This window comes from Branchiostoma belcheri, unplaced genomic scaffold (assembly GCF_001625305.1).
Source record: "Branchiostoma belcheri isolate BF01 breed outbred unplaced genomic scaffold, Haploidv18h27 scaffold63, whole genome shotgun sequence".
NCBI classification, from domain to species: Eukaryota; Metazoa; Chordata; class Leptocardii; order Amphioxiformes; family Branchiostomatidae; genus Branchiostoma; species Branchiostoma belcheri.
The window spans coordinates 186156-196237 of record NW_017804276.1 but is presented as its reverse complement, the minus strand read 5'-3'; positions in this window follow the sequence as shown (position 1 = coordinate 196237).

Sequence of the window (10082 nt, the reverse complement as noted above, 5' to 3'; positions counted from 1 at the left end):
CTGCTGTCGAATTAGCCTTTTGGAAGGTCCCTGTTGCGATTTAGACAGCGGAAAGGTAAAAAAAAAGCTCTAATAATCATAATCATATTCATAATCATATTGATATTGATATTGATATTCATATTCATATTCATATTCATATTCATATTCATATTCATATTCATATTCATATTCATATTCATATTCATATTCATATTCATATTCATATTCATATTCATATTCATATTCATATTCATATTGAATTTCATAATCATATTCATAATCATAATCATATTCACAATCATATTCACAATCATAATCATATTCATAATCATATTCATAATCATATTAATAATGATATTCATATTCATATTCATATTCATATTCATATTCATATTCATATTCATATTCATATTCATATTCATATTCATATTCATAACGACGACGACGACGATGATGATGTTGCTGATAATGATGATAACGTAGGTTTTAAAACTACATGTATACTCGTATGCATAGGTTCGTCTTCTCATGATGTAGACTTCACATCATTAAGATGTCCCGCTTCTAAATTTCTTGGCTCAACCTCTCATCTGTATGATATCAGAACATTTCTTCCATCACTTCCTTCAAACCCACAAATTTGAAATCAGTAATTAGCTATGGTCATGATTAATGACGGAAGCTTTGGCATGGTGACAGTATAGAATTAATGACCATCTAATAGAGGTATTAAAGGATAACTTCAACTCATAATGTGAAAACGTGCCCGCGGCCGAGTTTTAAACAAAGACAGATTCAATTCAGATTTTTTGGAAACCCCTGTTCTTCCAAGGCTAGGAAACAACTAGTTCTTGGCGCGAGTTTTATACAGGCAACCTTACACGTTCACAACGGTGAAAGAAAACTGTCTTCTTGGGTAACATGCTTTATGTAGAAGATGAAGCCCACTTTGTTATTGATTGTAGTTTATATAGTAATGATAGAAATGATCTTTTTAGATATATTACAAGTACGTTTCCGTACTTCCAATACTTGACTAATATTGAAATATTCATCTTTCTTATGCGCTTTGATCATCCTGTATTAAACAAAGCCATTTCAAATTATATTTTTGACATCACTAAGAAACGAGAAGAAGCTGAACCTTTGTATTAGTGTAGTTTTAGAGCTGTTTGTACTACAAACTTGTATATTACCGTTTTATCTGTTCACCTGTACTTAGCCCGATAGGGCATGAATGTACAATAAAGGTTATTATCATTATTATTTATAAAAAAAGACGCTTAGACACCTAGATAGGTACGAGTATTTTTAAACCAATTTCATTTATTTAAAAGAGACGTCTCTGGGTTCACGTTTTATTATAGCTTTAGCGGTTCTGTTTAGCATCTGTGGCAGTGATTAACTACCTCCATTACCAAGCAAAATGGTGAATGAAAGTTTCTAATTAGCCCCAAGCCTTTTTGATTAGTGGCCTCAAGAAAATCTCGTTTCCCGTCGGCTGAACAGACAATCACGTGACCCCTACCCTGATACTAATTATTCCGCCCCTTTACCCTCTGACCCTTCCTCCCTAACCCTCGTAAGGGTCATTCGTGGCTCAACCTTTCTCTGTACGGTCACATTCCCACCCAACCCTCCCATGACTAACCCGAGAACACCTGGATTGTAGAACGTTAGTTATGTTTTCTCATCTCATACGACATCGCGCTACCTTAGTTCTTACTGACTTATCTAGACTCGTACATTCGTCATGGCACTGTACGTTATCCTCAATGGTACCTGCGACTTAGCGTACGTATCAGTTGTTACATAACCTTCATGTTGTCTCTTCTCTGCAGGATACCTGCCTTGCTAGCGTTCCCAGTCACATTGTGGCCATTTGCTGTACTCAGTATGTTGTGTAGCTGTAACCTCTGATATACTCCAGAATTGTGTTATTGTCGTATTTTGAACCACGTTACTTACGAAGGTCAGTAGTTATTCAGGTGTACCTGTAACGCATCACTTGCTTAGCCAGGATGTTTTCAACCTTGTTCACGTAGATGAGCTTTTGAACTTCGCCGGTTAGAAGTTACTTACAAGTCAGGATGCGTTAAACATCCGCTGGACAGAGCCTTGGTTTAACCGACCAGCCCGACTTTGGCTAAACAATTGGCAACCAGGGTAAAATAGGTCGCCAGCTCGCAGCACATGACTTGTTGTTGTTGTATTAGGCTCCTGTATAAGTATGTACATGCTATGAGAGCTACAATGTGTAGAGAGTAATGGTGTTACTGAATTGACGAGCCAATTGCAATAAATGCCCGACCGTACTGAGGTGACGGTGAGCTCACTACCCTAATTGTGTGTGTTGTCTGTGAAATAGACGGGAAACATAGTTCTCTTCGGAGCTTGCGAAGAAGAGAACCAAACTTTCATGCGTCCCCCGTCGCGCAATTAGAGACGCATTTAGGTTCATCCCAGGTAGTAATTTTAGTCTGAGCCTTTCTTATAAATATAGAATGGAAGAACTTTATTGCACGACAATTGCACATGGTACAATGTATGGCAAACTACATAAAGAGAGTAGCAAACAATAAAATGTGTTAAACAAGACCTAATGTCGAATAAACCTAACAAATCTACATCATAATTATTCAAATAATAAGGGATAGCGGAAGTCTTTGATAAAGTGTAACAATCGAGTGGGCTAATCACAAGTTTCGGAATTTTCTAATAACAAAGCATTCCTTTATATATCTACCTATTTTTGCGTTGTGGGGACCATTACTTGTAAAGATATATTCAAATCTGTCTCTAACATCGAGACTCTTGAAATCTATTGTACTTGATTCGAGAAATGTAAATAGCTTGTTACGTATAACATCATATTTGGTACATTCCATAACAAAATGAAATTCATTTTCTATATGCTTTGGACAAAATGGACAGAACCTTTGGTCAGGGGCTATATTGTAATATCTACCTGTTTCAATATTCAATTTATGGCTACTGATTCTTAATTGAGTTATTGCTTTACGAATTTCAAAGTTATCTATATCACAAAGGTATGTTTCTTGAATATATAACATGATGATAAGTAAAATACTATGTTCAGGCACAACTTACGTATATGCAAAAAATGAAAAACAGCACCCGAAGAGTACGTGATGGTTAATTAGTTTATTCCGCGTGCTTATCCAAGTATTAATTGGTTTTACCTTCCAGATTGCGGTAGCGTTATTATATTATATAAGATATTACGGACGTTACGAGAACACCGTTCCCTGTGGAATTTAGCCTTGGTACAGTAATGTATTCGTTCTTCAATAACATTTCAAGGTTTCCAGTGTTCATATGTCGCTAATGTCGACTAAAACACTTTCAACACCCTTGTGGGGTCGTGTGGCGCAGTTGGTAGCGCGTTCGGTTCACACCCAAAGAGGTCGCGGGTTCGAATCCTGCCCGATGCCACCGATCTTGTGCCCTTGGTAAAGGCAACTTTACAAGACTTTCCTCACTTCACTCAGGCGAGTACCTAGCTAGCTTCGTTAAGGGACGTCCCATGTTTGGGGAGAGCCACACCCTACGCACGTTTAAGAACCCACCACACTTATCGAAAAGAGTAGGGGACCTTCCCGGTGTGAGTGGTTCAAACCTTACAGTCCGGTCTTACGCAGCTTGTACATGTGCGTACATGTACAAAAATGATGTGTGATTTTGGAATAAAAAACAAGAATTTTTGTTGCCTTCTGACAGTGGTCAACATGCCGAAAATAGGCAAAGATGTACTAGTATGTTGCCATGCCGGAAGGGGGATGGCGGATACATGTAACTATGAAGAGAGGAGACAAGAAAAGCCTCTGATTTAATGGTTTGTTTCTTACTTTGTTGCAGTGATATGTGATGCTGGTTGTGTATATGTGATGTTCCCACTGAATCAAAACCATTTGTACAATGATTGAGTCAAAATATTAACTTGTAGGAACCTTTTTTTTAAATTTCGGCCCGCCTTGTTTTTTATTTGCCCGCTCGCATTCGATTTGGAATCTGCGGAGGATGTCATCCGTAAAATTTACGTGCTGTGGCCTTATATTACTCAATACCATCCTCCCATGTATATGCGCTATGTAATCAAATCTGCTGTGGTGGGGGCATTCTAACACGTTTATTACTCAACTCGTTCTGACCTAGATCCGGAAACTAATCTTGTGAGGACAAATTGTGTTCTCATTTGGGTCATAAAATATCTCCTTCATGCGGAGTGATACCAAGGGGTTCCTTGGTGATACTAATAAAATATGACGCTCCATTTCATGTACGTATCGTTATATAGTTTTATATATCCCAAAGAGCAACATTTACATGTAGGCCACACCAAGTAAATCTTATGGATGACGTCCTTTGGAGACCCTATATCTAATGCGAGAGGGCGAAAAAAAACACAAGAAGGGCCCTAAAAATCAAGATGCCTAGATTAGAAATATACTAAGAGACGACAAATGTTAGGACACAAATTAAATGAGGTGACACAGTGTAACAAGCAAGAAGTCTTTTATTCATCATCAAAACAGCAATAAATCAGGTGGAACAGTGGACAGTGAAAAATTTTCTGTTATTAACAGGATGGTCTTGTCAATAGTGAAAATTTTCTGTTATTGCGTTATTCTGTGTTTGCGTTATTCTGTGTTTGCGTTACGGGTTTCACATCAATCTGGTGATTTGCGGCACTGTCGTGACTCTTTGGTCATAGTTACAGGAAGCGGAATTTCTTGTTTTTTTTCTAGGAATAGGACAAAATCAATGCGCACGCGGACGTCATCCATAAAATGTACTTGGTGTGGCCTTATATGCATTCAAATACAGGGAATTGTGCATCGATTATTTGCGATATTTGCACAGCGGGCATTTGCGAAGATTGAGACCAAATCTTCACCCAAACACAACACAATCTGTAATCATTAACGCTGATAGGTCTTGAGACGGCAGTCTAATCATTTTGTCTTTAAGGCGTTTAGAGATCGATGGAGGTAGTTTGATTCCTATCGGCTGTATTGATCAGTGTACTTCCTAGTCTGTGGTCTCTTGTATCCAGAACCATGCCCAGGCACGGCTCTGTAAAGCCTCGGTCACAACCCGCCGTACGTGCTTTTTGTCCGTACGTTTTTTGGGAGGCCACGTCTGCTACGTTTTTTCTGAAACGTGAGGAAGGAGTGGCGTCTACGCACATCACTCGCACGGTTGCGCAAGGTGTAAGAGTGTGGTCTGCACGCCACGTCTGGCCGTGAGCGATTGCGTGCATCGTTCGTTGCGCAAGTGGTAAGAGAGTTGTACGTGCTTACAACGTACGATCTCTGTGCGATTGAAACTTTACCGTAAGGAGGCCGTACTTACACGTGCGTCTTTCGTACGGTACGTACGGGGCACGTGCGTCGCCCGTACTCGCACGCACGGGTGGTGAATCCGTAGACCGCACGCAGAAAAATTTTACATGCACTTAAAGTTCTACGGCGTGTCTGCGTGCTCCCAAATCCGTAGGATTCCGTACGGAGGCGGTACTCACCACGCACGGATGCCCTACGTTTGCCCACGTTTTTGCACGTAGACAGCACGCAGATGCACGTGCGGCGGATTGTGACCGAAGCTTATGGTACACACGTACATGTATTCACAAATCTACATTCTTAGATACCAAGGACATTATACAATAATATAATGTATAACGTCCTTGGATATACGGGGACTACCCAGAACCGTGCCTGATCCTGACCCTAACCCATTCAGGCCAGATAGGCACAGTTCTGGATACAATAGGGCCACACCAATTTAATTTGTTGGTTCTCGAATTTTTTTTCAGCAAAAATATGAAGCGACAGGACGAAAGAAAATACTAAAAAATAAAAACAGGTTTAGGCATCATATCAGAGCCCCAAATGCCTTGATAGGAGCCATGAAGTCAACACAAAAGGCTGGGTTAAAATTTTAACAATGGGTTTTGAACTTTTAATGAAACCACTACATTGATAGATGGAAAAACTGTAACATCTGGGAAGAAAAGGACTTTCCTCAACTGTTGGGGGCAAACTATGAGCATTTTTAGTTGAGTCAGAACCAGAATTGTTATTTTTACCGATCGAAGGAAAACATATTGTTTTTGCTCAGTTTCTTCCTCTTCTTCTTCTCTAAACACTAACCTCTTACGTGGCCAATGACCTCATTTGTTGACGTCTGTCACCATGGTAACTGGTGTTGGGTTACATAATGTTGCAATCTTTAGATAGGAGGGATGACCATATGTATGAATGTATTTGAGTAAGAATTAACAGAGCAGACCATGTGCGAAGGTAGACAGTATGCATTTGCTTTGCAAATGTTACCTTTCTAGTTTTTTTTTTTGCAAATCAGAAAAAGAAAAGGCAAATCCGAGAATTGCATTGGTATGGCCTAGGGTCCATAAATCAACGAACTTTCTAGTCTGTGGCCTACACCTTGCTGAGTCCTCGTGCCTCCGGAGAGATAAATGATTTACGGTGCAACTATCTATATGGAAATTGAGGCTTCGAGATCATCACGGAAGATTTGCGGTGATTTTCCGCGTTACCGAGTCACGTCTTCAGTTTTAAGGTCGAGGTCTTGTTTCAAGAATCCGGCTTAGTCCCGGTGTTTGACCTGTGTTTTCCTGAATTTAGTATGTCTGAGTGGCCAAGTCGCTAGGCTTGTGGACACGAGATCGATTCTTGGCATTCCTGGCTAGACGTTGTGTTCCTCTCTCCACCCACTTGACTTTGATTGGGAAGTTCAACCTTCCAATACCGTGCCCTAGACACGCAGTTGACTGCCCCATCCCGCCGGGCTCTGGAGTCTGCCGGGCACCGGTTGTTGTGGTCACAATTAAAAGTTTCCTTCAGTGGCATTTTGTCACCCTTATTGGTCGGTCTCCGGCAGGCACCCGGCAGGTACCCGGCAGATGCTCTGACGAATTGTCTTGTACTTGCACTCGATATATAGAGTTCACGCTTCTGTTGTGATCATCTGATCTGTGACGTCACAATTTGACACGGTATTACGAAGTACACACCCTTATTGTGTGTATCTGGTCTGTGACGTATCAAAATTAGTCCCGGTGGACTGCCGGCAACCGGAGGGGTACCTGTCGGTGTTCTCAAGATGAGGTCACGGCGTCTTTTTGTCAGCGGGGCCCAGGTAGAATTTAAGTCAGAATTAAATTCTTCTCGGGTCCCCGCCGGGCCAAAAAATTGCCCGGCAGCCGCAGGGTGTCCCGCGGGGCCACGTAGGGGTCACGCCCGAGAGTGCCAAAAAAAAACAGCTCGGGGACTACCCGGCAGGGCCCCTTTCTCCAATTGGGACCAAAGCTTAAGGTTGGTTATGGATGAGACCTTTACTCACTATTACGTTTTACGTCTATCTATTGGTGTACCTTTTTAACTCGCGACAGCACGGAAATGGGTTGAAAGTTACGTTTGCAGCGACAAGCTATGGGTATAATATGTATTTCATGACAATGCTCCGACTCGAAGGTTTTTAAGTCTGGTAATTATTATCTTGAATGTATCATATTATTCTAATCTTCATGCATTGAGTTAGCTATTGTGCGATACGACAACTTGGTAATACACGGAGATCTATATTCAAAATATGTATTTTTTATTGTATTAGCCAAAGTAATGTATTTAATAAACTTTTATCCCAATAATTCTTTTTAGATGTCTGTAACTATTTTTGCATAATGTATTTTCAGTGCAGTTCAGTGCGCGGGTCATAGCGAGCGCTACGAAACTGTTTAATGAGAAATAAACTAATCACTACCACTGTACCACATTATTTATCAGCCTTATAATTATTTATTATTATCATAATATTATTTATCGGTACTATAAGGAGGTTATAATAGTAGCCTTTATTGTAGCATGAAAGTTCATCTGAGTTGGTAAATTACATTATGAAGAATTTAAACTGTTCTTTAACTCAAAATTTGACTCACTGGAATTTTCGACTGAATCACTCAGTCTTCCTCAGCTATCTGACCCAAATACTTCAGGGCACTTCAACCATCGCTCAACCGGGACGGAGGGCGATATCGACTTCAGACAACCTTTGACCCTTTGCTGACGTCACACGTGGGAAAAATCACGTGTCCACAGCATTTGGGTCAGATAGCTGAGGAAGACTGAGTGATTCAGTCAAAAATTCCGGTGGGTCAAATTTTGAGTTGGAGAACAGTTTAACTTCTTCATAACCTTTATTGTATATCCATGCCCTATCGGGCTAAGTACAGGTGAACAGAGAGAAAGGTTTATGCCTCACGGGCCTTCAACTAACTTTGACATATCACCCATAACGTATCACGCTGTGAATAGAATATAGAAAGTTTATTGCAACCAGATGCCCGAAGGTTAATTGCAAATAAAAACAACGTGTATAAGAAAGAAAATACAATGATATGGGAGACTATGTACAAATTTATACTACATTCTACAACATACGTGCTCACTACTGGCTAATTTTGTAGGGTTTGACTTCTTCTCTTGAGCAAGTGGGAGACGAATTGACCCACTTCTTCTATTATATGTGTTTTTTTTATTTTAGTAGTATTAGTTTTTTTTTCATTATGTTTACCGAAGGAAAACATATTGCTTTTGCTCAGTTTCTTCCTCTTCCTCTTCTCCAAACAGTGACCTCTGACCTGACCAATAACATGATTTGTTGACGTCTGTCACCATGGTGACTGGTGTTGGGTTACATAATGTTGCAATTTCATGGTCTGCTCTGCTCCTGTCATCATATACTAGTAGTACATGTATGTGAATGTATTTGAGTAAGAATTAACAGAGCAGACCATGTCCAAAGGTAAACATTATGCATTTGTTACTTTGCAAATGTTACTTCAGTCTCTAGTTTTAGTAGTATTTTAGCTGTGAATGCGCTGGGAAAACCGTGAACCGGCTTATTACGCACACACAGCCAGCCAGACGGTACTACTTCTTTGCGGCTTTCCGGCGATGAGCCAGTGTATTTCCATACCTGTGAAGAGGCCCCAAAACTAAGCCCTGAGGAGCAATTCCGCAGCATCTAATACACGTCCTCATTCTTGCCTGTTCGCTTTGATTAGGCTGAAAGATTAGTGGTAGAAGCTCGCGGTCTATTTAGCCGAATTCGTTATCTTTTGCTCGCTAAAATCGTTTGGTTGAAAATCTCTGATACGTGACTGCCATTACTTTTCCTCGGAGTTACATAAATTTTCGTGGACTAACTTACTTAGAGTTGATTTTTCTGGGACAATTACTAGTACCGGGTGGTAAATTACTTCTTACCATATAAATATATGACCTGGGATCAACTAGTAGTTTTAATTAGATCATGTATGTGTACTAGATAGATTTGATTTGTAACCAGTGCGAATGGTGTATTAATTCATTCGCCTCCTCTCAGAGAAAATTTGTTCCAATATAGAAAGAAAAAGTCATGTATGTGCACTCTTTACAGTTTCTGTGCGTACTGATGCAGTTTCTCTCTCTGTCTGTCTCTGTCTTTCTGTCTCTCTCACTCTCTCTGTGTCTCTATCTCTGTGTCTCTCTGCGTCTCTCTGTCTCTCTCCCACTCTCTCTGTGTCTCTCTGCATCTCTCTGTCTTTCTCTGTCTCTGTCTCTCTCTATCTCTCTGTCTCTCTCTTTCTCTGTCTCTCTGTCTCTCTCCCACTCTCTCTGTCTCTCTGCGTCTCTGTCTTTCTGTCTCTGTCTCTCTCTATCTCTCTGTCTCTCTTTCTCTGTCTCTCTGTCTCTCTCCCACTCTCTCTGTGTCTCTCTGCGTCTCTCTGTCTTTCTGTCTCTATCTCTCTGTCTCTCTCCTTCTCTGTCTCTCTGTCTCTCTCCCACTCTCTGTGTCTCTCTGCGTCTCTGTCTTTGTCTCTCTATCTCTCTCTGTCTCTGCCTCTCTCTCTGTCTCTCTCTCACTCTCTCTGTGTTTACCTCTGTGTCTCTCTGCGTCTCTCTGTCTTTCTCTGTCTCTCTCTCTCCCTATGGCTCTCTTTGTCTTTTCCCTCTCTCTCCTCTGTCTCTGCAGTTTTAGCGAGTTTTCTATCATCACCATTGTCCACTTAC